Source organism: Stegodyphus dumicola, chromosome 5 (genome assembly GCF_044657685.1).
Source record: "Stegodyphus dumicola isolate Sdum_Otavi_A_Nest chromosome 5, ASM4465768v1".
Lineage (NCBI taxonomy): Eukaryota > Metazoa > Arthropoda > Arachnida > Araneae > Eresidae > Stegodyphus > Stegodyphus dumicola.
Genome location: NC_140772.1, coordinates 2,244,163 through 2,272,119, shown reverse-complemented (window position 1 = coordinate 2,272,119; position 27,957 = coordinate 2,244,163). Strand labels below are relative to the sequence as shown.

At 41.6% G+C, this 27,957-nt stretch overlaps 1 protein-coding gene and 1 long non-coding RNA gene across 9 annotated transcripts in view; one reads left to right on the top strand and one right to left on the bottom strand.

The window, feature by feature from the left end:
* The window catches only part of LOC146997013 (uncharacterized), a 51,507-nt gene extending 41,712 nt beyond the window's left edge, over positions 1–9,795 (bottom strand). Inside the window, exons 1-2 of one of the 2 annotated variants that reach the window (XR_015041075.1) lie at positions 9,293–9,795; positions 7,720–7,800 (exon numbers count right to left, since the gene is read on the bottom strand). This is a non-coding gene — a long non-coding RNA (uncharacterized LOC146997013). The remainder of the gene's footprint in view (positions 1–7,719; positions 7,801–9,292) is intronic. The other variant, XR_015041074.1, reaches the window with a different exon arrangement.
* The window catches only part of LOC146997012 (transcription factor unc-3-like), a 98,782-nt gene that overhangs the window by 38,176 nt on the left and 32,649 nt on the right, over positions 1–27,957 (top strand). The gene's annotated exons all lie outside the window — the stretch shown is intronic.

The following is a 27,957-nucleotide window of genomic DNA, read 5'->3' as shown; positions in this document are numbered from 1 at the left end:
TTATGCCGGGTTTCGAGTCCCGGGCTGAAATGCGAATCTTCAGCGACTTTACCTCTCTGCCGCTAACATCATGAGTACTGTGATTTCTAGGACAATATAACTTTTATTACTACTCTAGAAAGTATATTTTATCTTCTTCAGACTCCATTCTGCTCTAATTCCATTTGAATTACTTTTTGCCCTCTTTCCTTGGTCTTCACATCATTCATATTTAAAAATATACGCTTTGCAAAACTCGTTTTTTTTTTATATACTAGCAGCTTCGCAGCCAGCCTTCGTCTGGCTTTTAAATGTACCGGAAAAATGTCTGAAGGAAACACCAAACATTAAATTTAAAAATTGCGTAAAATTTTACTCTGCAGGACAACTTCATTAAAAAAAGTTATTACGTATAACAAAATTACAATGAAATAAGCAATATCCCTTAATACAAATATTAATTATCCCAATAAATAAATTAACCAACTTCCCTCAAATGGTATAAAGGAGGTTAAGAACTTTGTTTCTTAAGAAAATCACTCAAAACTTTTTAATATCTTAAAAACAGTGAAATGAGCAGTAAATAACATAAAAGAATGCAAAAAATTCTGAAAAGCAAAGTATAATTAATGATATTTTATCTTACATTTTCAAGAGAAAAAAATTACAATCAAATAAGCTATATCCCTTAATACAAATATTAATTATCCTAATAAAAAAATTAAGCAACTTTCCGTTGAAGAAAAAAAATCACGCAAAACTTCTCAATATCTTACAAACAATGAAATAAGCAAAAAATAACATGAAAGCAACTCAAAAAACATAAAATTCCGCGCAGTACAGAACAACTTTATCAAAAAAAAAAAAAAAAAAAAAAAAAAAAAAAAAAAAAAATCAATAAAAATGTATTATATAACAGGATGAAAGTTTAACGTGTCCAAAAATCAAAGAAAACTGTACATTTTTCAAAATAAACATTTTTTTAAAAAATCCCGTTGAAAAGGTGTTAAGCTCCCTTTGTTAAATAAATTCAAATTTAATCGATTTATTGAAACACGAAATTTATTTTAAAATCGTAAAATAACTAAATGCCTATGTTTTATGACGATGTCAAAATGGAGTGTGTAGAGTAAAATCTTGGGTTCCTATAGCCCATTATGTCTCAAAATGACGTGATTTCGTCACAAAACATAAAATAAAAAAATTCTAATTCGAATTTCTAAAAAATCGCTTCGAGGTGTACTGGCTCTTGTCTAGATGCACCTATGTACCAAATTTCGTAGCGTGGGTCTGTTAGCTTACGCGCAGCGCAAACGAAAGACACACACACCACTTTCTTTTATAATATGTAGAGATTTACGCATCATATTTTATATAAAGAAAGTTTTTTTTATGGGCAGCATGTGTACAGATACACACTGCATTTAATTTTTTCTTCCAAGGAGGAAAAAAAAAAAAAAAAAAAGCGTCGTTGTTCTTTTCTGCTGACTGGGAATCTTTCGATGTTTTACTCGCATTTCATTCACATTTCGTCGCGCTTCTGCTAGACATTTCTTCTGCTTCTAGCAGCTTGTTTCTTGCTGCTTATTTTTATGCAGTGTTTATGTCCGCAGCCTGAAGATAAGCCAAAAAAAAAAAAAAAAAAAAAAAAATACGAAACATTGTCTATTATTTCAAGCTCCAATTCCAAAATATTTTAATTATTAAATAAGTCCACTTTGCTTTGTATAATTTATGCAAATTGCAAATATAAATATCTAGCTATTGTATAGTATATAGTTTCAAACTGGTGGCCTGCGGGTCGCATGCTGCCCCTGAAGGAAATTTATGTGGCCCGTACATTTCAGTCACGTATTTGTTTCAATACTCTCCTTAAAGATTTCGATAAAACATTAATTTATTGGGCAGTGGATATGTTTTGAGAAAAGAGAAAAGCACGAGAAAGCATTTCAGCAAAACCCGAGGTGGGCACTCGACCAGAAGTGTGATGGTAGCTCTCTTGTCTAAACGTTCTTCCTTTTTAGTACTTTTATTTTTAAATTATACATATCTTATTTCTCCTACACACTTAATGCCCCCTTGCGGCGGTAAAGTCGCTGAAAGCTGGCAGTTCGATCGAGTACCACCATGCCACACAGACACTATACATTTATAAACATCCACGCCTTATCCGGGAATCGAAACTGTATTCTTCGGCGTGACAGTCAGTCACTAACCGCTATCCCGGTTGGGCGGATCCTGTAATATAATGACTTAATGCCCATCCATGAACTGTTTCTGTCTATGGCGTATTTCGATGTAGTGATTTTGCGGTTCAGCAAATCAAAGATTTGGTCATCGAACTTTTGGGAAAAATTGAAGATTTGGAGCATCGAAAACATTTGGATCACTAGTTCTTGCTCTCTGACCTGTAGATTATATAAAACTTCTATAAAACGTTTAAGATTTATATGATTTTAGTCTCAATTATTATTATGGTTAATCTTAGGATTCTGACGTTACCAAAAGTTATTTATTTACGTTATTAAAATATTCATCTAAAAAGAAGTCCAGATTTAAACATTCAAAGGAGAGAAACCTAAGATATTTTGAACCAGCCAATAAGAGTAAAATACGTCGAGTAAATCATTCCTCTCTCCTCTCAGTAACATTCACAATATCACCACAGTGGCGACATCACTTGGCAATTGATAGAACTATTTTAAAATATTCTAAGTAAAAAAAGGTAATAGATAATTTTGCATTTTTTTATTTTAAAGCATAAAGCTCAAAAACTATATTTTTACTTTTTCTTTAAAAAATGTAAGTTGAACAACAGGGAATACTAAAATAATAAATATGGAAGATATAAGTATGGAATATGTTTGAAGTATTAGTTACAAGATTTAAATGTAGATGACACCACTACACATTCCGTGGTCAAAAAGGAAAATCCCTGAAACTGCGTTATCATGAAGCTAAAAATGTAATTTCGATTTTAAATTTTTGTTTTATACCATTCAGAAATGTCCTAAACAAGCGTCAATGATTTAATTTAATTAATTTTAAGGTTAAACTGCATTAAATTATCAATACCTGCAGTAAAAACTTTTAGTTCTTTTTTTGAACTTGTTTCGGAATTAGAAAAGAAAAAGCTTTATGATTCGAAATAATGGCTACTATTTTTTACTTCTTCCATATTTTTTATTAACTGAAGGAAATACTTCAGCGATAAAACTAATTTATCAGCTCCGCAAGAAAGTTTACCTGCTCCCAGTAAAAAGATAAACGCTCTCGTAGAACTTCATTTTTCGGAAATGTTATGCCAGTTATGATCATACGATGACGAGAAAGTTTATAACGGATCATGCTGGTCACTAGAATATGGAATTGGATGCTGCCTAAACTTGTGCTGCAGGCTTTCAGCAGGCTTGGTTTCGAAGTATAAATAAGATTTTCACAGTGGCGTAGCAAACATAACTGGCACCCGGGGCAAAATACCTTTTTGGCGCCCCCCCCCCACAAAAAAAACACTGATAGAAATATAATTTGTAGAATATATTCGTAATAAAAATAATGCAAATAATAATAAAATGCTGAATCTGCCATAAAATACTCTAAAATATATTAAGAATAGTCACTACCTAACCACACTAGCATTGGATTCTGAAATGTATCTGTATCGGCGGAAAAATCAGACTTACGATGATGTAGAATTAGTTAAAAAAGTATTATTTATTTTACATATTTTTATAATTGTTTTTAAAAAAGTACAGTTTTTAAACAATTAAAATTTTATATTATAGATAAGTAGATATATTTTTAATAATAATACAATGTTATAATACATTAATATAATTAATTACTATGTATACATTTTTCTTGCCTTGGATGAAGCAAATTTATCAATTACTTCATCAAAGTCGATCCTTTCAAATTCTTCTCTTTCCACATTCAAAAATGCCAGATGACTTAGGGGATCTTGTCCCATCGTTGATTGTAAATATGTCAAAATTAATTTTAATTTGCTGAACGAACGTTCATAGCTAGCATTTGATAATGAAATAGTTAGGAATATTTGAAGTGCAACTCTTAGGTTTAGAAAAACATTTTCTCTATAGATCTGTAATGGAGTTTTAGAACATTTTGCAGTCACATTCACTGCTCAAAACAATTAGGGAATATTGTGGTTCGGTATGAAATAACCATAAAATCAACAATCTATTTCAGAAAAGGAAGTAGAAGAGATTATAAAGGAAAATTATAATGTTTACAAAATTGGGAATATGTAAATTTAGTGTGTGACGTCGAAAACTATGCGTTTTAGATAAGGAGTAAGGAGCGGCCTGCAGCATTCCTTTTGTTGTAGCAGATTAAAAACAATTGACACGCGTTGAATGCTTTGTAGCAATGAATATTTGATGTCTCAGTAAGATGACTTAGTTGAATCGGTAACCAGGAAGGCCATCAGTCGTTTAAAGGAGAGTGAAACGCAATCCTTTGTAGCGGAAGCGTTAGGAGTTTCCAAAAATGTAATTTTCAGACCATGGAATCGGTTTCTGGAAAATGGATATGTTTGAGAAATTCGGGACAAGGTCGTGTTATCGTTTTAAAATAAAAACCGGGAGCTTTACCTGCATTTCCTTTAAAAATATAAAAATATATCTCTATTTTAGAGAAATAAAGTGGTCAGAAGGAATGTTTTGTATACGGAGATATTTGGTTGATGTACTGCAAACATTTTATCAGGCAATACAAGGAAATAAATAATTAATTGTATTACAGTGATTATTAATTTTAAATACATTTTCCAGAAATCTATCAAAATAAAAATTGAAATTTTCCGAAAAATCTTGTTTGGAGACCATTTGGCGCCCCCTTGCGAGCGGCGCCCGGGGCATCATACATTCCCTTGCACCGCCCCCTCGCTACGCCACTGGATTTTCACCGTCGATTTATTGTTGATTTTTCATACAGGTTGAGCACATCTATGTTGTTGTTATTATTGCTGTTATTCTGACTTATCTCACTTCTCTGGCAGTAATATCAGAACAAGCTGACAAAATTCATCGTGGCAAAGAGCGCAAGTCATAGTGTCACTTGTATTGTGTTAAAGGCTATTCCTTTGGCAATAGCCTTTAACACAATACAAGTGACACTATGACTTTGCTCAGTTCTGCCTCCGATTGGGCAGGAACGGGTCTGAGAGCCTTCTACCAGCAACCTCTCTAAAAGACATATTTAAAGTGTCCCATGTCACACAGACACTATACATTTACAAACATCCATGCCTTCGAAACAGCAGTCAGCGTCGCAAATCACAATTCCGGTTGGGCAATGCACGTGTATAAAAAGTAATCTATGCCACTGTATGATGAAACAATTTTAGATTATTTGATGTCTTCTTTAACAAATTGTATCGGTTGCGTTAGATGGAAAAAGTTTTATTACGAATCTACAAAATTGCTTCATAATTTTGCAATACTATGTTCGTAATTTTGCGAGAGTTTTATTTTCCTGTTTTATCTGTCGTAAAACGAGAGAAAGAGCTTTTTAACCTCCTTGAAAAGCAGATTAAGCTCACTTAAAGCCTTTTCAAATTCTTTTCTGGCGATTAAACGCAAATTATTTCCACTTTAATCGTAGCACTTTTGGTAAGAGATGCTTTCAGCTATAAGTACATTGACGAGCCAAAACATTATGACCATCCCCACGTTTTTCAATGAACTTCTCTGGATGACGCAGGTGCTTGAATTTGAATGGTATATCTCGCTTACTTGCGAGTAATGGGCTCTAAGCGAATTTGACAGAGGGCATATTGTGATTGTCGAAGATTCGGAACGAGTATCTCCGAATCTGCACGACTTGGTAGGTTGTTTACGATGAGCCATTGTTAGTGCGTATGCATAGTTGATAAATGAAGGCGAAACCAGCAGTAGACGTCAATGTGTTGGATAAAAAAAAAGGTCTTCTAAGACTTTCTCGCTTTCGACGCCAGGCAGTGGCTCAGCTTACACTTTAATACCACATAATTTCAAGTACATGTGTGTCGGAAGACACAGTTCAGCGGATATTACTGGACGGCGCAACAGATGTCCCACTCGTCTGTTGATTAAGCGTCATTGCCAACTACGCTTACAATAGGACCGGGAATAACAAGATTAGACAATGGATAAGTGGAAGACAGCTGCCTGTCACGATTTCTCATTTATCATGTCGATGCTCTAGTCAGGATATGCCGTCTTCCAGGCGTGCATTCGCTGCCCCCTTCCCTGTACAGCAGGTCATACACAGGCGGGTGGTAGTAGCGAGTATTATGCTTTGGGGGACGTTCTTAGGGACGGCTCTGAGACCCTTAATTGATAGAACAGACCATGAAAAATGAGGGCTCTCTGAACATAATTGCTGATCAGTTGCAGCCTTACCTGTTTGGAGCTTATGTGCGATTAAATTGAATATATTTGCTTTAATTAGGGTTGTAAGTACTGTTTTACTTCTCTTTTAGTATTTTGCTAAGTGATTTTATGATATTTATTGTCCTCATCAACTTTTTAAGGCAGATTGCATGACTGAATTCGCCGGCAGTGCTTTACTTCGCTAATGCATTCTCATTAGAATGGATGAATTTAAGCCTTGACTTTACCTTTTCTATATTTTCGGCTTCGGGTAAGCGCTGTGATTGCATCCTAATTGACTTAATTACCTAAAATGGCCTTGGACATAAAACTGTACTATCTGATAAAAATCCTATGTAATATGCCAGTATTGAAAGAAACAATCAATCTGATAAGAAAAAGCTGCGACTTGTTTCTAAAATGAGGCGTAAAAGGTTACCAGCGAGAATATTCCGTTTGGAATCGGTTGTACCATTATTGGCGACTTTATCGCTTGCGCCGGCATAACGGAAAAGTACCGAAAAGGTTTATAAGACTTGTTTGATACAACAATAGCTTTTGCTAATGTAAACAATTATATTATTTTGAACATTACTTCATCAGATCCTCTCACTCATTTTAATATCACTAGGAGAAGATATAATAACTAATTGAAATGAAAAGGCAATAATCTTGAAAAGTAATAAGTAAATGTCATTAGTTTAACTTTCTAACTATTGAGTTTGATGTATATGAATTTATCTATGAATCATTTCAGAATTATCATGTTTAAATTAGTATATATTTCGACAATTTTGAAAGTATGCCTGACAAGTTTTCTTAGAAGGGGAAATAAATAAATAAAAATAACCCGTCGAATTAGGTTTTCTCCCGCAATAGAAGGGAGGGGAAGCTGTTTTTTAATTGTGCATTCTATTATCTGTTAATAAAATAAGTTAATTTTTTAAATATGATAGGCGCTGCCACAAATATAAGGCAATATTGCTTAATTTTCATATTATAAAATAAAAATGCATCAAACATTTAGGTTTTATGGCTTACATATAAAAAAGTCGTTTTGTTTCAGTTGAAATAAAAATGTTTAGACATGTACGAATTTTACTATTTAATTAAGTCTGAAAAAAACATGCCTTACATTTTTTAAAAATAAATACTGTTTTTTTAATTTTCTTATTTGCATTAAAAGAAATAAACATTTGATGTACATATTATATATTGGCATATACGTATATTTGTCAGTAAATACATATTTAGCATAAAATAAATACATGTATATAGCATATAAAGTCAACTGAATATCTGGAATTTTCAAAAATCCGGACTAGGTATAGTTTTTAATTTAAAACAGAGTAGAAAATAAAATTACCTTTTAGGACATTAACAGCATCTTCGGGAACTTCTTGCAGTTATAAAAATCTGATAATTTTGAACTATCATGTAATGCCTCCTGAAAAAAAAAGTATTTTATTGTGCTACAATTTAAAAGAAAGACAAGGGGCAGATAAATTTGACAATTTGCTGTGGCACAAGTATTAGGAATATGGAACCTATGCAGAATGGACAAGGTTTTTTTTTTTAGTCCAAAGGGACAATTCTCCCAGAAGGACTGTTAATTTCGTTTTGGCATTTTGCATATATTTTGCATTTTGCATATTCCCGATATGTTTCATTTCAAATTGCTGCCACCAAACATTATATTTAAAGAAATTAAATAATGAAGAATCTGCATGAATGTATGTATGTTTCTCGTATTGCAATAAAACAACGGTACCTAGAGCCAACAAAATTTGAATAAGGTAATCTTCCATAGAATATGGGCATGTGGAAGCCCTAATTGGAATTTGAAATTGGTTTTATTATTTGCTTTATTATTTAATATTTTCTAATACTTCAACGAATTTTTGATTAACAAAGTAAACGATTTCAAAGCGAGCAATGGCAAGACTGTACGAGTAAAAAAAAAAAAAAAAAAAAAAATCTCCAGCTCGCGAGAGTATTGGAAATTCTAAAGATATGTTCATTTTAAAATTATTTTGCGATATTGCTGTTGAATGTTTTTATGGTTTAACTGCGAAGAACATGATATTTTATAAATAAAGGTAACACACAAAATGTTAAAAAAACGCCCCTTTGGACGTAATTTAAAATCTGAAGCTTTCAGTCTTTTTTAAAGAATGCAAGATTTTTTTAAAATCGTAAACGGAAAGCCGTCTTAGCAGCTTTATTGGCCTCCCGGACTTCTGAATGTTCAAGAGGCCTTAGCTACACCTACACTCTCGAGAATAACAACATATTTGCAAAAATATAAGTTTTAGAATGTTGATATGACCCAGGTAGTGCTAGTATTTATATTTTGGAAAAATTCAGCTTTGCAACAGTAAGTGAATTTTATTGTCACAAACTATAAGCAGAATTTATAAAAAATGAAAGTTAAAAATCTATTAAAAACTACTAGAAGCTGAAAACGATATGACTTTAATAGGAAATTCAGTAAAGTATACGGTTTTTATTTCTTCCAATACTACCAAATAATTTACACACTTGTGTTATTAAAAAAAATCAAAACTTTAGTATGCATTTTTTTTTTCCACCGCTGTTCTTCCTATTTAAAATAGGAATGCATGCAAAACTAAATTTAAATAATTAAATTCGATAGCTTTGTGTAAATTGTTCAAAAATAAAAATAATGTTAAGAATTATTTACAAAAAGTACCATCCATACGTACAGCTTTCATTGTGTTAGCATTACGTAATAAATAAAACTACGTTACAGCATTACACTCTTAAAGCAAATTTACAGACACCTAAAAAAAAAGAGCAAACTAAAACTACTTTTTATTACATACTTAAATTTTGACACATAAACTAACTATAATTTATAATAATTAAGATATTTATATTAAGAAATAATTGTATATATATTTTAAAAGCGAACTTACTTTTGGCAAAGGAGCTGTATCCATTGTTACGACTGTCCTCGCTTGAAATGGCGCTTAGCCAAAGAACGTTCTTTGGCTTAGCAAACTTGTTTGGTCAGTCTGGGTGGACAATGACAAGACAGGAGGTCGTCCTGCTCCTTCAATTCACTCCCTTCCCCAAGGTTATTATTGCAAGTGGGAAACATGTTCTGCTACCAAGACAGTAAATTTGCGTTGTTTGACACGAAACGGAGCGAAAACTGCTGTCACCATGGAGGTAGGAAGTAAGATGGAGTCGCCCTAAACAAGTTTCTCCGTACCCTGCTCTGAAGCACCGGCGATCCCTACGTGGTGACCAAAACATTGGGTCATTTACCATTGAGTTCTATGGGATTTGACGCGTTCGGGTGTAAATATTTTGTAATTACGTCGCAAATATACATATAAATGTATATATTTTCTTTTTCTACAACACTTCAGAGTCCTAAGTATGTGAAAACAACATATTTTTAAACAACATTTCATTCTGAACGGAATTAAATGCTATACTTTTCACAGGACAGTTTTCTCAGAATGGTTTAATTTGAATGAAATATTTTCACAAGTTTTCGTTAATTACATTAAAAAAAATTAAGGTAATTCGATTTTAAACGGTTAAGGTACAAAAATTAAGATCAAAGTTTATTGTATTATTAATATTAAAATTATGCATTATTTATAGAGCTTCTTCTTAAAATACTTTCTTAAATATGACATTATTTTTTGGCTTCTTTTAAATCGAAAAATGTAAGTCATTTTATAATTAATGCTCTATTCGGTTCATTTTAAATTAGAGAATTATTAGGAATTAGCGAAAATTAAATAGGTATTAAATAGTATTTGACTTTCTCTGAACATTTCTGAAAGGGAATAAAATAAGTGTTTTTTTTAAGTATTATTTAAAACTTGTAACTGAGTTATTATAAAATGTAAAGGGAATAATTCTTTTAATTATACTTATCAGATTTTTTTTTTTTTTTTTTTTTTTTTTTTTTTTTTTTTTTTTTTTTACCCTTTATTTCAACAATACATATTCCAAAACTCTTTATTACGTTCTTAAGTGCGCATCTCATAGCATTTGCTTTACAATACCTTTTAACAGATTGGTTTCCAATACGAACAATTCTTGCTTAAATAGTTTTATAACGTATTTGTCAACAGGATTTCAATTTATGTTTACAATTCAATATTAAGGTTATTATATATTTAGATAACATTTATAATCATTATAAATTAGATACATTTAATCATTAAATTTCTTCACAGTACTTTCACAGTTGTTTATAAGTGAATAAATTCTTCATTTCAAATACATTTATAAATAATTAAATGAATATTTAAGTATTTTGTCAAAGGCAGATACATGCTTTTTGCAAGCACATGCATAAATACCCATACATATTTCCTATTTATCATTTCCGGCATGTGCAAATCTTTAATTTCTGTGCATTCACTATATTTTTCGTGTAAAGTAATTTACACTAATTTAGCATACACCCGAAAGTTTTACATAAAAAATACATATGAATATAATTTGAATGAAAATTATAAGTATTATTTTTAATACCCACTCAGAGGTCAGTTTTTCTTCAAAATTCCTCCACGATGGCATCTCTCTCTTTAGGCAGATAGCCCTTGCATGTGTTACTCTATTTAATAAAAACTTAATCTGACCTATGTGCCTTATTACAAATATTTTAACATACATAATTTTATATTTACATTTAGTCATCAAGTTTCAAACTTTTCAAATCTTCTAGAAAATAAATTTTGGCAGATCTCTTTTAGCAATTTTCTTAAAATCTATATTTTTGTAGTGCAACTGCTTAGAATTTTATAAAACAAATTCATAATCAAAATCGCTGTTGTTAGTTATCGAAAAATAACCAAGATGTGATTTTTGCGTAAATGTCAGTAAACTATACAAATTGCTATTATCCATCACACTATGAATGTTTCTTTCATGCGAGAGTGTCCCTTTTTCGATTTCTATGGAACTGTCGTGTGTCGAAATACTATCAGAATCTTGTCAAACGAGCTTCTGAATGTAAACAAAGAACACCCCGTCTGGTGACCCAAGCTTCAAAGCAGTGCTTCACTTCTAGCGCGGAATGGCCCCTCCTCCCTTTCCTACCTCCATGGCTGTCACCCTCCAAATCCCACCCTGCGAGATTTATAGTGTAAGAATTTAGAAATGTTGAAAATATGTGCCCAACTACAAAGTCTTCCAAAGCTAAGAAAGAAAATTTAAATATTATTAGCCTTGAAGGAATTAAAATTTATCCTTTAATGCACGAATAAAGTGCTATTCAAATTCTTTAAAAAATGTCTCAAAATTATTTTCTACAAATAAGAAACCACTCTTTACTAAGTGTAGTATTTTATTAGCAATTTATAAAAATACGTTAGAATTGTGCTGCTCTTGATCTGAACACAATGTAAATTAAGCCAGCCTGGCTAAAATAATGTGGCTAAATGCCTGTAAAGAGTCTCTTGTTGGTTTAAGTCTTGGGGAACTTACATACGACAGTATAAACTTCTCCGGCTTTGTCCAGGTTTCGATAGAGAATACTCACCGGGATAGATTCAAATGTCTCTTACCTTTTCTTACTCTACGGCAATTTTTTTAAGACGAACAGTATTTTAAAAGTGCCCCCATGTCCCATATATGACATTTATGCCTTCCCTACAGCAATCCACGTAATGATATTTATACCTTTCCTAGTAGGTGTCAATACGATGGCCAATTTTTATTATATGTGGTTATAGCATATATATATATATAAGAAAATCTGCTGATATCTGAGTCACTACTATAGCTATCGTCACCAAAGTTTTTACAATTCTTTTCTGGGTCCTGAAAAAGGTCTACGTCTACTTTAAAAAAAAATCTGATGTGTACACCACATGACTTCCTTGTACGGAATATTAAATTATACGCATTTTTCTTGACTTTTATTTAAGCTTATTAGATTGAATTAAACCTACTTCGCGGACAGCGCATAAACCACAATAGAATAAATGCATTCTTTAAAATTCACTTTGTTTACCATAGCGACACTCTGGCGCTAGGTTTACTTAACAGAATTATATTTCATTCATATTATAACTCAGAATGCACATAATGTATATCATTTAAAGAATTATCTAATCGTTGCCACATGTTCTATTCAAATACTATAATAAAGCTAGACTTATGTATAAAAGAAATTAAGCAAACAAAACAAAAAAGAAACAGCTTTTCACAGACGATTGAGTATTTCTCATTTAATTAATTCGGTTCTCACTTTGCGAGAAGGCAAAAATACATAAAAATTCAGAATATCTATATTAAAAATTACGAAGTAAATCTTGAACACTTATTTCCTCGAAGAAACTCCAGAAAGGATTAAGCATGATTTAATTCGCAATAATAAATGAAGGCGTTATCTTTGTTGTTGCGAAGCTTAGTCTCTCTAGATTGGCAACAAATCCACTAGTCTCCCGTTTCAAATGTAAACATCAATGGCCGCCATTAAAAAAGGCTTAGCGGCAATTAAACAACTTTAAAAAATAACAATGGTTATTTTTCAGTTTATAAAATATATATATTGCCATTTGTGCAGCATATTGGTTATTTGTATTAAATATACACACCTAAAAATATTAGATTAAAAATTGGTTACCATTTTTATTATCAAAATTTAAATTATCATACTTTAATTCTAAAATTTAGTGCGAAATTTGGGCCTGTTTAGTAGAGATCAGTTTCCTTATTATTTCACTTAGTTTTAATCGCAAATGAGGATCTACTTTTAATTTTATTTTATATTTATTTTTCAAAATTTTGTTCACGCAAATAGATTGTGTAAAAAAAGTAATAAAATTTAATAGCTTTATTTGAAATGCCTTTAAGTTATTTTTTCGTTTGAGCCAAATATTAACAAGTGTTATTTATGAAATCTTCAGTTAGGAAATATATATATCAAGTGTTCTTTTTTGTCACGAGATTTTTTAATTTATACTTAAAAGTCCTTTGTTTCTTTGTGTACCACCTATTTTGCTCTTGCGTACCACCAGTTGAGAGTAGAGAAACGTGTTTCAGAAAGTAAATTTTTTTTTTTTTGCATTTTTGTAAATGCGATGTTTTGTTTGGAAGAATTATTGGTAACTTCTATTCTTTCAAAATTCAATACAATTTTAAGTTGTTTGAACAATCTTTATTACATTATCGTGCAAACGGTAAATGCGCTGTTCTTACGACACTTGCAATTAACACATTGCATTTCATAAGTATATTCTTACAGAAAATTTAAAATTATATACTATTTAAGCTATAAAATTTAGATTTCTTATAAAAATAAGTTATATAATTTAAAGCCAGCAACTGTAAATAGTAAAAATGATTATATAAAGCACTATAAAATAAAGCTTAAATATTTTGTAGATATAAAATAATTTAATAAAATAACTTTTCATTGTAAATGTTATTCAACACCATAGACAAAATATTTGTGCGTGATAGACATTTAAAGGTAAGAGATCACTAAGGAAACAAATTTGATAAGCAATGGTCTTTAAAAATAAAATCAATACCTGGAGGACAAAAACAGTAAAATGCCGTGCAATATGAGGTCAGTTTACTGTCCATTTTCTCCGGGTTTTTATGCGTTTTTACTTAAACCTTTTATTTGAGACACCTTTTCACACTTTCCAGATTGCAGTGAGAAGCATTTCTTTTTCTTCGATTTCAATAATAAGTAAACTTACACCACAAAACTTATTCTTACCTTGGACATTTGACCTTAGATCTCTTACCTTTAAATGTCTAAGTTCAAAGTCTCTAAGGTCCAACGTCAGACGTCTAAAGAAGTCTAAGGTCAGAAGTCTAAGGTCCAACGTCAGACGTCTAAGGTCCAACATCAGACATCTAAGGTAAGAAGTGTGAGAGTGTGTGTGAGTGTGTGTGAGAGGGTGTGTGTGTGAGAGTGTGTGAGAGTGTTTGAGGGTGTGAGGGTGTGTGTGTGAGGGTGAGGAAGTGTGTGTGAGGGTGTGTGTGTAAGGGTATGTGTGTGAGGGTGTGTGTGTGTGAGAGTGTGTGAGTGAGGGTGTGTGTGTGAGTGAGGGTGTGTGTGTGAGAGTGTGTGAGTGTGTGAGAGTGTGTGAGAGTGTGAGTGTGAGTGTGTGAGGGTGTGTGTGTGAGTGTGTGAGGGTGAGTGTGAGTGTGTGTGAGAGTGTGAGTGTGTGTGAGAGTGAGAGTGTATGAGTGTGTGAGAGGGTGTGTATGTGAGGGTGTTTTGTGAGGGTGTGTGTGTGAGGGTGTGTGTGAGGGTGTGAGAGTGTGAGAGAGTGTGTGAGGGTGTGTGTGGGAGGGTGTCTGTGGGAGGGTGTGTGAGTGTGTGTGTGGGTGATGGAATGTGGTGAGGGGGTGTGTGTGTGAGGGTGTTGTGTGAGAGTGTTTGAGAGTGTGTGAGAGTGTGTGTGTGTGAGGGTGTGTAAGATTGAGAGTGTGAGGGTGTGTGGGTGAGGGAGTGTGTGTGAGAGTTTGAGTAAGGGTGTGCATGTGTGAGGGTGGGTGTGTGTGAGTGTGTGTGAGAGGATGTGTGTCTGTGAGAGTGTGTGTGTGAGAGAGTGTGTGAGGGTGTGTGTGAGTGTATGTGTGAGTGTGTGGGTGAGGGTGTGTGGGTGAGAGTGTGTGAGAATGTGTGAGGGTGTGTGTGTGTGTGAGGATGTGTGTGTGAGGGTGTGAGAGAGAGTGTGAGAGAGTGTGAGAGAGAGTGTGAGAGAGTGTGAGAGGGTGTGTGCGGGTGTGTGGGAGAGGGAGTGTGTGTGTGGGTGTGTGTGAGAGTGTGTTAGTGTGTGTGTGAGGGTGTGTGAGGGTGTGTGTCTGTGCGAGTGTGTGTTAGTGTGTGAGTGTATGTGAGAGTGTGTGTGGGTGAGGGAGTGTGTGTGAGGGTGTGTGTGTGAGAGAGTGTGTGTGAGTGTATGTATTTGTGTGAGTGTGTGTGAGAGTGAGCATGTGAGGTTGTGTGTGAGGGTGAGTGTGAGTGTGAGGGTGAGTGTGTGAGTGTGTGTGAGTGTGAGTGTTGGATTGTGTGAGGGTGGGTCTGTGGGTGAGGTTGTGTGAGAATGTGTGAGTGTGTGTGAGGGTGTGTGTGTGAAAGTGTGTGGGTGAGGGAGTGTGTGAGAGTTTGTGAGTGTGTGTGAGAGTGTGTGTGAGGGTGTGAGTGTGTGTGTGTCTGTGAGTGTGAGGGTGTGTGTGTGAGTGTGTGACTGTGTGTGAGTGTACGTGAGTGTGCTTGAGTGTATGTGTGTGAGTGTTTGAGAGTGTGTGAGAGTGTGTGAGAGTGTGTGAGGGGGTGTGTAAGGGTGCGGATGTGTGTCTGTGAGAGTGTGCGAGTGTGTGTATGGATGTGTGAGTGTGTGTGAGTGAGTGTGTGTGGGAGTGTGAGAGAGTGTGAGTATGTGTGAGTGAGTGTGTGTGGGAGTGTGAGAGAGTGTGAGTATGTGTGAGTGAGGGTGTGTGTGAGGGTGTGTGTGTGAGTGTGTGTGAAGGTGAGTGTGTGTGTGTGAGGGTGTGCGTGTGTGCGTGTGTGTGAGTGTGTGAGGGTGTGTGGGTGAGGGAGTGTGTGTGAGGGTGTGTGAGTGTGTGTGAGAGTGTGAGAGAGTGTGAAAGTGTGAAAGTGTGTGAGACTGTGAGAGTGTGTGTGTGAGGGTGTGAGTGTGAGAGTGTGTGAGTATGTGTGAGTGAGTATGTGTGTGAGGGTGTGTCTGTGAGGATGTGTGTGTGTGAGGGTGTTGTGTGAGGGTGTGTAAGATTGAGAGTGTGAGGGTGTGTGGGTGAGGGAGTGTGTGTGAGAGTTTGAGTAAGGGTGTGCGTGTGTGAGGGTGGGTGTGTGTGTGAGAGTGTGTGGGTGAGGGTGTGTCTGTGAGGGTGCGTGTGATTGTGTGTGAGTGTGTGTGAGGGTGTGTGTGTGAGGATATGTGTGTGAGAGTGTGTGTGAGGATGTGTGTGTGAGGGTGCGGATGTGTGTCTGTGAGGGTGTGTGTGTGTGTGTGAGAATGTGTGAGTGTGTGTGAGAGTGTGTGTGGGAGTGTGAGAGAGTGTGAGTATGTGTGAGTGAGTGTGTGTGTGACTGTGAGAGGGTGTGTGTGAGTGTATGTGAGAGTGTGTAGAGTGTGTGAGGGTGTGTGTGTGTGAAGTTGTGTGTTTGAGGGTGTGTGTGTGTGAGAGTGTGTGGGTGAGGGAGTGTGTGAGTGTGTGTGTGAGGGTGTGTGTGAGAGTGTGTGAGTGTGTGTGAGGGTGAGGGTGTGTGTGAGGGTGTGTGAGAGTGTGAGAGTGTTTCGGAGAGTTTGAGTGAGGGTGTGTGAGAGTGTGTGAGTGAGGGTGTGTGTGTGAGGGTGTATGTGTGAGAGTTTGTGTGTGAGGGTGTGAGGGTGTGTGTGTGAGGGAGTGTGTGTGAGGGTGTGTGATGGTGTGTGTGTGAGTGTATGAGAGTGTGTGAGTATGCCTGAGTGTGTGTGTGAGCGTGTGTGTGTGTGTGTGAGGGTGTTGAGGGTGAGAGTGTGAGAGTGAGTGAGTGACAGTGTGTGTGTGAGGGTGTGTGAGGGAGTGTGAAAGTGTGTGAGTAAGTGTGTGTGTGAGAGTGGGTGTGAAAGAGTGTGAGAGTGAGGGTTTGAAAGAGTGTGAGAGTGAGAGTGTATGAGTGTGTGTGAGAGAGTGTGTGAGTTTCTGAGTGTGTGAGGGTGTGAGAGTGTGAAAGTGTGTGAGAGTGTGTGTGTGTGAGGGTGTGTGAGAGTGTGTGACTGTGAGGGTGTGTGTGAGACTGTGATGGTGTGTGTGAGTATGTTTGTGTGTGAGGGTGTGAGTGTGTGAGACGGTGTGTGTGTGAGAGAGTGTGTGTACGTGAGGGTGTTGTGTGAGGAGGGTGTGTGAGGGTGTGAGAAAGTGTGTGAGTTTGAGTGTGTGTGGGTGAGGGAGTGTGTCTGTGAGGATGTCTGTGAGGGTGTTGCATGAGGGTGTGTGTGTGAGAGTGTTTGAGAGTGTGTGTGTGAGGGTGTGTAAGAGTGAGAGTGAGGATGTGTGTCTGTGAGAGTGTGCGAGTGTGTGTGAGGATGTGTGAGGGTGTGTGTATGTGAGAGTGTGTGTGAGAGTGTGTGAGTGTGGGTGAGGGTGTGTGAGAATGCGTGAGTGTGTGTGAGAGTGTGTGTGGGTGAGGGTGTGTGTGTGAGGGTATTGTGTGAGGGGGTGTGTGAGAGTGTGTGAGAGTGTGAGGGTGTGTGTGGATGTGTGTCTGTGAGAGTGTGCAAGTGTGTGTGAGGATGTGTGAGGGTGTGTGTATGTGAGTGTGGGTGAGGGTGTGTGAGAATGCGTGAGTGTGTGTGAGAGTGTGTGTGGGAGTGTGTGAGGGTGTGTGGGTGAGGGTGTGTCTGTGAGGGTGTGTGTGCGGGTAAGGGAGTGTCTGTGAGGGTGTGTGTGTGTGAGTGTGTGGGTGAGGGTGTATGGGTGAGGATGTGTGTGAGGGTGTGTGTGTGAGGGTATTGTGTGAGGGTGTGTGTGAGGGTGTGTGAGAGTGTGTGAGAGTGTGAGGGTGTGTGTGAGTGTGTGTGTGACTGTGTGAGTGATGGTGTGTGAGAGTGTGTGAGTGTGTCGGAGAGTTTGAGTGAGGGTGTGTGTGAGAGGGTGTGTGTCTGAGAGTGTGCGAGTGTATGTGAGAGTGTGTGTGTGAGGGTGTGTAAGAGTGAGAGTGAGGATGTGTGTGTGAGTGTTTGAGTAAGGTTGTGTGTGTGAGTGTGTGGATGTGTGTCTGTGAGAGTGTGCGAGTGTGTGTGTGTGAGAGTGTGTGTGAGAGTGTGTGAGTGTGGGTGAGGGTGGGTGAGAATGCGTGAGTGTGTGTGAGAGTGTGTGTGGGTGAGGGTGTGTCTGTGAGGGTGTGTGTGTGTGTGACTGTGAGGGTGTGTGTGAGAGAGTGTGAGTGTGTGTGAGTGTGTGTGTGAGGCGTGTGAATGTGTGTGAGTGTGTTTGAGTGTGTGTGAGTGTGCGTGAATGTGTGTGAGAGTGTGTGTGTGAGGGTGTGTGATGGTGTGTGAGAGAGTGTGTGAGAGGGTGAAGTGAGAGTGTGTGTGGGAGGGTGTGTGTGTTTGAGGGTGTGTGTGTGAGGGTGTGTGTGAGAGTGAGGGTGTGAGAGTGAGAGTGTATGAGTGTGTGTGAGGGTGTGTGGGTGAAGGTGTGTGTGTGAAAGTGTGTGAGTATGTGAGAATGTGTGAGTGTGTGTGAGGGTGTGTGAGTGAGGGTGTGTGTGGGTGAGGGTGTGTGTGTGATAGTGTTTGAGAGTGTGTAAGTGTGTTAATGTGTGTGAGGGTGTGTGTGAGAGTGTGTGAGTGTGTGCTAGAGTGTGTGTGTGAGTGAGGGTGTGAAGGTGTGAGTGTGTTTGAGAGTGTGTGTGAGTGTGTGGGCGTGTGAGAGTGAGTGTGATTGTGTGAGAGTACGTGAGTGTGTTTGAGTGTATGTGTGTGTGAGAGAGAGTGTTTGAGAGTGTGTGAGATTGAGTGAGGGTGTGTGTGTGAGAGTGTGTGTGTGAGGATGTGTGTGTGAGGGTGTGTGTGTGAGAGTTTGAATAAGGGTGTGTGTGTGAGTGTGTGGATGTGTGTCTGTGAGAGTGTGTGAGGGGGTGTGTGTGAGTGTGTGTGGGTGAGGGAGTGTGTGTGAGGGCGTGTGTGTGAGGGTGTGTGTGAGTGTGTGTGAGGGTGTGTGGGTGAGGGTGTGTCTGTGAGGGTGTGTGTGTGATTGTGTGAGAGTGTGTGGGTGAGGGAGTGTGTGTGTGAGGGTGTGTGTGTGAGAGTGTGTTAGTGTGTGTGTGAGAGTGTGTGTGAGGGTGAGTGTGTGTGAGTGTGTGTGTGAGAGTTTGAGTGAGGGTGCATGTGAGAGTGTGTGTGAGTGTGTGAGGGTGTGTGTGAGAGTGTGTGAGTGTGTGTGTGAGGGTGTGTGTGGGTGTGTGTGAGGGTGTGTGAGAGTGTTTCGGAGAGTTTGAGTGAGGGTGTGTGAGAGTGTGTGAGTGTGTCCGAGAGTTTGAGTGAGGGTGTGTGTGTGAGGGTGTATGTGTGAGAGTTTGTGTGTGAGGGTGTGAGGGTGTGTGTGTGAGGGAGTGTGTGTGAGGGTGTGTGAGTGTATGAGAGTGTGTGAGTATGCCTGAGTGTGTGTGTGAGCGTGTGTGTGTGTGTGTGAGGGTGTTGAGGGTGAGAGTGTGAGAGTGAGTGAGTGACAGTGTGTGTGTGAGGGTGTGTGTGTGAGGGTGTGTGTGTGAGGGTGTGTGTGTGAGAGTTTGAGTAAGGGTGTGTGTGTGTGTGAGAGTGGGTGTGTGAGGTTGTGTGAGGGTGTGTGGGTGAGGGAGTGTGTGTGTGGGTGTGTCTGTGAGGGTGTGTATGTGGGTGTGTGTGTGATTGTGTGTGTGAGTGTGTGTGTGAGGGTGTGTGTGTGTGAGAGTGTGTGGGTGAGGGAGTGTGTGAGAGTTTGTGAGTGTGTGTGAGAGTTTGAGTGAGGGTGCATGTGAGAGTGTGTGTGAGGGTGTGAGTGTGTTTGAGAGTTTGTGTGAGCATGTGTGTGAGTGTGTTTGAGAGTATGTGAGTGTGTGTGAGGGTGTGTGTGAGTGTGTGCGTGTGTGTGAGGGTGTGTGTGAGAGTGTGTGAGTGTGTTTGAGTGTATGTGCGTGTGTGTGAGGGTGTGAGGGTGTGTCTGTGAGGGTGTGAGGGTGTGTGTGTGTGACTGTGAGGGTGTGTGTGAGGATGTGTGTGTGAGAGAGTGTTTGAGAGTGTGAGTGTGTGTGAGTTTGTGTGTGAGGGTGTGTGTGTGAGGTGTGTGAGGGTGTGTGAGAGTGTGTGAATGTGTGTGAGTGTGTGTGAGGGAGGGTGTGTGAGGAAGTGTGAAAGTGTGTGAGTGAGGGTGTGTGAGTGAGGGTGTGAGGGTGTGTGTGTGAGGGTGTGTGTGTGAGGGTGTGTGAGTGTGTGAGAGAGTGTGAGAGTGTGTGAGTGTGTGAGGGTGTGTGTGTGAGGTTGTGTGTGTGAGGGTGTGTGAGTGTGTGAGAGAGTGTGAGAGTGTGTGAGTGTGTGAGGGTGTGTTTGTGAGGTTGTGTGTGTGTGAGGTTGTGTGTGTGAGGGTGTGAAAGAGTGTGAGAGTGAGAGTGTATGAGTGTGTGTGAGAGAGTGTGTGAGTTTCTGAGTGTGTGAGGGTGTGTGTGTGTGTGAGGGTGTGTGAGGGTGTGTGGCTGTGGGAGTGTCTGTGAGGGTGTGTGAGGGAGTGTGAAAGTGTGTGAGGGAGTGTGAGATTGTGTGACTGTGAGGGTGTGTGTGAGAGAGTGTTTGAGAGTGAGAGTGTGTGTGAGTGTCTGTCAGGGTGTGTGTGTGGGGGGTGTTTGTGAGGGTGTGTGTGTGTGAGTGACGGTGTGTGTATGAGGGAGTGTGAAAGTGTGTGAGGGTGTGTGTGTGAGGGTGTGAGTGTGTGAGAGTGAGTAAGTGTGTGTGTGTGAGTGTGTGTGAGGGAGGGTGTGAGGGTGTGTGAGGGAGTGTGAAAGTGTGTGAGGGTGTGTGAGAGTGTGTGACTGTGAGGGTGTGTGTGAGACTGTGATGGTGTGTGTGAGGGTGTGAGTGTGTGAGAGGGTGTGTGTGTGAGAGAGAGTGTGTGTACGTGAGGGTGTTGTGTGAGGGTGTGAGAAAGTGTGTGAGTTTGAGTGTGTGAGTGTGTGTGTGTGGGTGAGGGAGTGTGTCTGTGAGGATGTCTGTGAGGGTGTTGCATGAGGGTGTGTGTGTGAGAGTGTTTGAGAGTGTGTGTGTGAGGGTGTGTAAGAGTGAGAGTGAGGATGTGTGTGTGAGTGTGTGGATGTGTGTCTGTGAGAGTGTGCGAGTGTGTGTGAGGATGTGTGAGGGTGTGTGTATGTGAGAGTGTGTGTGAGAGTGTGTGAGTGTGGGTGAGGGTGTGTGAGAATGCGTGAGTGTGTGTGAGAGTGTGTGTGGGAGTGTGTGAGGGTGTGTGAGGGTGTGTGGGTGAGGATGTGTGTGAGGGTGTGTGTGGATGTGTGTCTGTGAGAGTGTGCGAGTGTGTGTGAGGATGTGTGAGGGTGTGTATATGTGAGAGCGTGTGAGTGTGGGTGAGGGTGTGTGAGAATGCGTGAGTGTGTGTGAGAGTGTGTGAGTGTGGGTGAGGGTGTGTGAGAATGCGTGAGTGTGTGTGAGAGTGTGTGTGGGTGAGGGTGTGTCTGTGAGGGTGTGTGTGTGGGTGAGGGAGTGTCTGTGAGGGTGTGTGTGTGTGAGGGTGTGTGTGAGAGAGTGTGAGTGTGTGTGAGTTTGTGTGTGAGGATGTGTGTGTGAGGGTGTGTGAGAGTGTGTGAGAGTGTGAGGGTGTGAGGGTGTGTGTGAGTGTGTGTGTGTCTGTGAGAGTGTGCGAGTGTGTGTGAGGATGTGCGAGTGTGTGTGAGGATGTGTGAGGGTGTGTGTATGTGAGAGTGTGTGTGAGAGTGTGTGAGTGTGGGTGAGGGTGGGTGAGAATGCGTGAGTGTGTGTGAGAGTGTGTGTGGGTGAGGGTGTGTCTGTGAGGGTGTGTGTGTGAGGGTGAGGGTGTGTGTGTGTGTGTGACTGTGAGGGTGTGTGTGAGAGAGTGTGAGTGTGTGTGAGTTTGTGTGTGAGGATGTGTGTGTGAGGGTGTGTGATGGTGTGTGAGAAAGTGTGTGAGTGTGTGTGTGAGTATGTGTGTGTGTGAGGGTGTGAGAGAGTGTGAGAGGGTGTGTGAAAGTGTGTGTGTGTGAGGGTGAAGTGAGAGTGTGTGTGGGAGGGTGTGTGTGTTTGAGGGTGTGTGTGTGAGGGTGTGTGTGAGAGTGTGTTTGAGGGTGTGTGTGTGAGGGTGTGTGTGTGATAGTGTTTGAGAGTGTGTAAGTGTGTTAATGTGTGTGAGGGTGTGTGTGAGAGTGTGTGAGTGTGTGCTAGAGTGTGTGAGTGTGTGAGAGAGTGTGTGTGTGAGTGAGGGTGTGTGTGTGTGAGTGTGTGAGGGTGTGAGTGTGTTTGAGAGTGTGTGTGAGTGTTTTTGAGAGTATGTGAGTGTGTGTGAGGGTGTGTGAGAGTGAGTGTGAGTGTGTGAGAGTGTGTGTGTGAGGGTGTGTGTCTGTGTGTGAGAGTACGTGAGTGTGTTTGAGTGTATGTGTGTGTGAGAGAGAGTGTTTGAGAGTGTGTGAGATTGAGTGAGGGTGTGTGTGTGAGAGTGTGTGTGTGAGGATGTGTGTGTGAGGGTGTGTGTGTGAGAGTTTGAATAAGGGTGTGTGTGTGAGTGTGTGGATGTGTGTCTGTGAGAGTGTGTGAGGGGGTGTGTGTGAGTGTGTGTGGGTGAGGGAGTGTGTGTGAGGGTGTGTGAGAGTTTGAGTGAGGATGTGTGTGTGAGGGTGTGTGTGAGTGTGTGTGAGGGTGTGAGAGTGAGGGTGTATGAGTGTGTGTGAGGGTGTGAGGGTGTGTGGGTGAGGGTGTGTCTGTGAGGGTGTGTGTGTGATTGTGTGAGAGTGTGTGGGTGAGGGAGTGTGTGTGTGGGTGTGTCTGTGAGGGTGTGTGTGTGTGAGTGTGTGTGTGAGAGTTTGAGTGAGGGTGCGTGTGAGAGTGTGAGGGTGTGTGTGAGAGTGTGTGATTGTGTGAGAGTGTGTGTGAGAGTGTGTTTGAGAGTATGTGAGTGTGTGTGAGGGTGTGTGTGTGTGAGGGTGTGTGTGTGAGTGTGTGTCTGTGTGTGTCTGTGTGTGAGAGTAAGTGAGTGTGTTTGAGTGTATGTGTGTGTGTGTGAGGGTGTGTGTGTGAGGGTGTGTGAGAGTTTGTGTGAGGGTGTGTGTGTGAGGGTGTGTGTGAGTGTGTAAGAGTGAGAGTGTGTGAGGGTGTGTGTGTGAGGTTGTGTGAGAGTTTGAATGAGGATGTGTGTGTGAGTGTGTGTGAGGGTGTGTGTGTGAGAATATGTGAGTGTGTGTGAGAGTGTGTGTGGGAGTGTGAGTGAGTGTCTGTGTGACTGTGAGAGGGTGTGTGTGAGTGTATGTGAGAGTGTGTGAGGGTGTGTGGGTGAGGGTGTGTGGGTGAGGGTGTGTGTGTGAGGGTGTGTGTGCGATAGTGTTTGAGAGTGTGTGAGTGTGTGTGAGGGTGTGTGTGAGGGTGTGTGAGAGTGTGTGAGAGTGTGAGAGTTTGAGTGAGGGTGTGTGTGAGAGTGTGTGAGTGTGTGTGAGCGTGTGTGAGGGTGTGTGTGAGTGTGTGTGAGGGTGTGTGTGTGTGGGTGTGAGAGAGTGTGTGAGTTTCTGAGTGTGTGAGGGTGTGTGAGAGTTTGAGTGAGAGTGTGTGTGAGGGTGTGTGAGAGTGTGTGAGTGTGTCGGAGAGTTTGAGTGAGGGTGTGTGTGTGAGAGTGTATGTGTGAGAGTGTGTGAGAGGGTGTGTGTCTGTGAGAGTGTGCAAGTGTGTACGTGAGTGTGTTAGAGTGTGTGAGTGTATGTGAGAGTGTGTGAGCATGTGAGGGTGTGTGTGAGGGTGACTGTGAGAGTGTGTGAGATTGTGTGTGAGGGTGAGTGTGTGAGTTTGAGTTAGGGTGAGTGTTGGAGTGTGTGAGGGTGGGTCTGTGGGTGAGTTTGTGTGTGTGTGAGAGAGTGTGTGAGAATGTGTGAGTGTGTCTGTGAGGGTGTGTGTGTGTGAGAGTGTGTGAGGGTGTGTGAGTATGTGTGAGTGAGTAAGTGTGTGTGTGTGTGTGTGACTGTGAGGGTGTGTGAGTGAGGGTGTGTGTGTGAGGGTGTGTGTGAGTATGTGAGAGTGTGAGTGTGTGAGAATGTGTGTGAGATTGTGTGTGTGTGAGGGTGTGTGAGTGCGTTTGAGAGAGTGTGAGAGTGTGTGTGTGTGTGAGGGTGTGAGAGGGTGTGTGAAAGTGTGTATGAAAGTGAAAGTGTGTGGATGTGCGTTTGTGAGAGTGTGCGAGTGTGTGTGAGGATGTGTGAGGGTGTGTGTGAGGGTGTGTGTGAGTGTATGTGAGAGTGTGTGTGAGGGTGTGTCTGTGAGGATGTGTGAGAATGTGTGAGTGTGTGTGGGAGTGTGAGTGTGTGTGGGAGTGTGAGTGTGTGTGAGAGTGTGTGTGGGAGTGTGTGTGTGGGTGAAGGTGTGTCTGTGACGGTGTGTGTGTGGGTGAGGGTGTGTCTGTGAGGGTGTGTGTGTGAGGGTGTGTGTGTGATAGTGTTTGAGAGTGTGTGGGTGTGTGCGAGAGTGTGTGAGGTTTTGTGAGAGTGTGTCAGTGAGGGATTGTGTGAGGGTGTGTGTGTGTGAGAGTTTGAGTGAGGGTGTGTGTGTGTGAGAGAGTGTGTGAGGGTGTCTGAGAGGGTGTGTGTAAGAGTGAGAGTGTGTGAGGGTGTGTGGGTGAGGATTGGTGTGAGTGTGTGTGTGTCTGTGTGAGGGTTTGTGTGAGTGTGTGTGAGGGTGTGTGTGTTTGAGGGTGTGTGTGAGGGTGTGTGTGTTTGAGGGTGTGTGTGAGTGTGTGTGAGAGTGTGAGAGTGTGTGAGAGTGAGAGTGTATGAGTGTGTGTGAGGGGGTGTGTGAAGGTGTTGTGTGAGGATGTGTGAGGGTGTGTGAGAGTGTAAGAGTTTGAGTGAGGGTGTGAGAGTTTGAGTGAGGGTGTGTGAGAGTGTGTGAGAGTTTGAGTGAGGGGGTGTGTGTGAGGGTGTTGTGTGAGGGTGTGTGTGTGAGAGGGTGTGAGGGTGTGTGAGAGTTTGTGTGAGGGTGTGAGGGTGTGTGAGAGTGTGTGATGGTGTGTGTGAGGGTGGGTGGGTGAGAGAGTGTGTGTTGAGGGTGTGTGTGAGGGTGTATATGTGAAGGTGTGTGTGTGTGTGAGGGTGTGTGTGTGAGTTTGTGAGAGTGTGTGAGTGTGTGTAAGTGTGCGAGAGAGTGTGAGAGTGTGTGTGAGAGCGTGTGAGTATGTGTGAGTGAGTGTGAGAGTGTGTGAGTGTGTGAGGGTGTGTTTGTGAGGTTGTGTGTGTGTGAGGGTGTGTGTGTGAGGGTGTGAAAGAGTGTGAGAGTGAGAGTGTATGAGTGTGTGTGAGAGAGTGTGTGAGTTTCTGAGTGTGTGAGGGTGTGTGAGAGTGTGTGAGTGTGTCGGAGAGTTTGAGTGAGGGTGTGTGTGTGAGGGTGTATGTGTGAGAGTTTGTGTGTGAGGGTGTGAGAGTGTGAGAGTGTGTGTGTGTGAGGGTGTGTGAGGGTGTGTGGGTGAGGGTGTGTGGCTGTGGGAGTGTCTGTGAGGGTGTATCTGTGAGATTGTGTGTGTGTGTGAGGGTGTTGAGGGTGAGAGTGTGAGAGTGTGTGAGTATGTGTGAGTGAGGGTGTGTGAGGGAGTGTGAAAGTGTGTGAGTGTGTGACTGTGAGGGTGTGTGTGAGAGAGTGTTTGAGAGTGAGAGTGTGTGTGAGTGTCTGTCAGGGTGTGTGTGTGTGATAGTGTTTGAGAGTGTATGTGTGGGGGGTGTTTGTGAGGGTGTGTGTGTGTGAGTGACGGTGTGTGTATGAGGGAGTGTGAAAGTGTGTGAGGGTGTGTGTGTGAGGGTGTGAGTGTGTGAGGGTGTGTGAGGGTGAGAGTGTGAGAGTGTGTGAGTATGTGTGAGTGAGTAAGTGTGTGTGTGTGAGGGTGTGTGAGGGAGTGTGAAAGTGTGTGAGGGTGTGTGAGAGTGTGTGACTGTGAGGGTGTGTGTGAGACTGTGATGGTGTGTGTGAGTATGTTTGTGTGTGAGGGTGTGAGTGTGTGAGAGGGTGTGTGTGTGAGAGAGTGTGTGTACGTGAGGGTGTTGTGTGAGGAGGGTGTGTGAGGGTGTGAGAAAGTGTGTGAGTTTGAGTGTGTGAGTGTGTGTGTGTGGGTGAGGGAGTGTGTCTGTGAGGATGTGTGTGTGAGTGTTTGAGTAAGGTTGTGTGTGTGAGTGTGTGGATGTGTGTCTGTGAGAGTGTGCGAGTGTGTGTGAGGATGTGTGAGGGTGTGTGTATGTGAGAGTGTGTGAGTGTGGGTGAGGGTGTGTGAGAATGCGTGAGTGTGTGTGAGAGTGTGTGTGGGAGTGTGTGAGGGTGTGTGGGTGAGGGTGTGTCTGTGAGGGTGTGTGTGTGTGGGTGTCTGAGAGTGTGTAAGTGTGTGAGGGTGTGTGGGTGAGGATGTATGTGAGGGTGTGTGTGTGAGGGTATTGTGTGAGGGTGTGTGTGAGGGTGTGTGAGAGTGTGTGAGAGTGTGAGGGTGTGTGTGGATGTGTGTCTGTGAGAGTGTGCGAGTGTGTGAGTGTGGGTGAGGGTGTGTGAGAATGCGTGAGTGTGTGTGAGAGTGTGTGTGGGAGTGTGTGAGGGTGTGTGGGTGAGGGTGTGTCTGTGAGGGTGTGTGTGTGTGACTGTGAGGGTGTGTGTGAGAGAGTGTGAGTGTGTGTGAGTTTGTGTGTGAGGATGTGTGTGTGAGGCGTGTGAGAGTGTGTGAATGTGTGTGAGTGTGTTTGAGTGTGTGTGAGTGTGCGTGAATGTGTGTGAGAGTGTGTGTGTGAGGGTGTGTGATGGTGTGTGAGGGTGTGTGTGTGAGAGAGAGTTTGAGAGTGTGAGTGTGAGTGAGGGTGTGTGTGTGTGAGGGTGTGTGAGTGTGTGTGAGAGAGTGTGTGAGTGTGTGTGCGAGTATGTGTGTGTGTGAGGGTGTGAGAGAGTGTGAGAGGGTGTGTGAAAGTGTGTGTGTGGGAGGGTGTGTGTGTTTGAGGGTGTGTGTGTGAGGGTGTGTGTGAGAGTGAGGGTGTGTGTGTGAGGGTGTGAGTGTGAGAGTGTATGAGTGTGTGTGAGGGTGTGTGGGTGAAGGTGTGTGTGTGAAAGTGTGTGAGTATGTGAGAATGTGTGAGTGTGTGTGAGGGTGTGTGAGTGAGCGTGTGTGTGGGTGAGGGAGTGTGTGTGAGGGTGTGTGTGTGATAGTGTTTGAGAGTGTGTAAGTGTGTTAATGTGTGTGAGGGTGTGTGTGAGAGTGTGTGAGTGTGTGCTAGAGTGTGTGAGTGTGTGAGAGAGTGTGTGTGTGAGTGAGGGTGTGTGTGTGTGTGAGTGTGTGAGGGTGTGAGTGTGTTTGAGAGTGTGTGTGAGTGTGTGGGCGTGTGAGGGTGTGTGAGTGTTTTTGAGAGTATGTGAGTGTGTGTGAGGGTGTGTGAGAGTGAGTGTGAGTGTGTGAGAGTGTGTGTGTGAGGGTGTGTGTCTGTGTGTGAGAGTACGTGAGTGTGTTTGAGTGTATGTGTGTGTGAGAGAGAGTGTTTGAGAGTGTGTGAGATTGAGTGAGGGTGTGTGTGTGAGAGTGTGTGTGTGAGGATGTGTGTGTGAGGGTGTGTGTGTGAGAGTTTGAATAAGGGTGTGTGTGTGAGTGTGTGGATGTGTGTCTGTGAGAGTGTGTGAGGGGGTGTGTGTGAGTGTGTGTGGGTGAGGGAGTGTGTGTGAGGGTGTGTGAGAGTTTGAGTGAGGATGTGTGTGTGAGGGTGTGTGTGTGTGAGGGTGTGAGAGTGAGGGTGTATGAGTGTGTGTGAGGGTGTGAGGGTGTGTGGGTGAGGGTGTGTCTGTGAGGGTGTGTGTGATTGTGTGAGAGTGTGTGGGTGAGGGAGTGTGTGTGTGGGTGTGTCTGTGAGGGTGTGTGTGTGAGGGTGTGTGTGTGA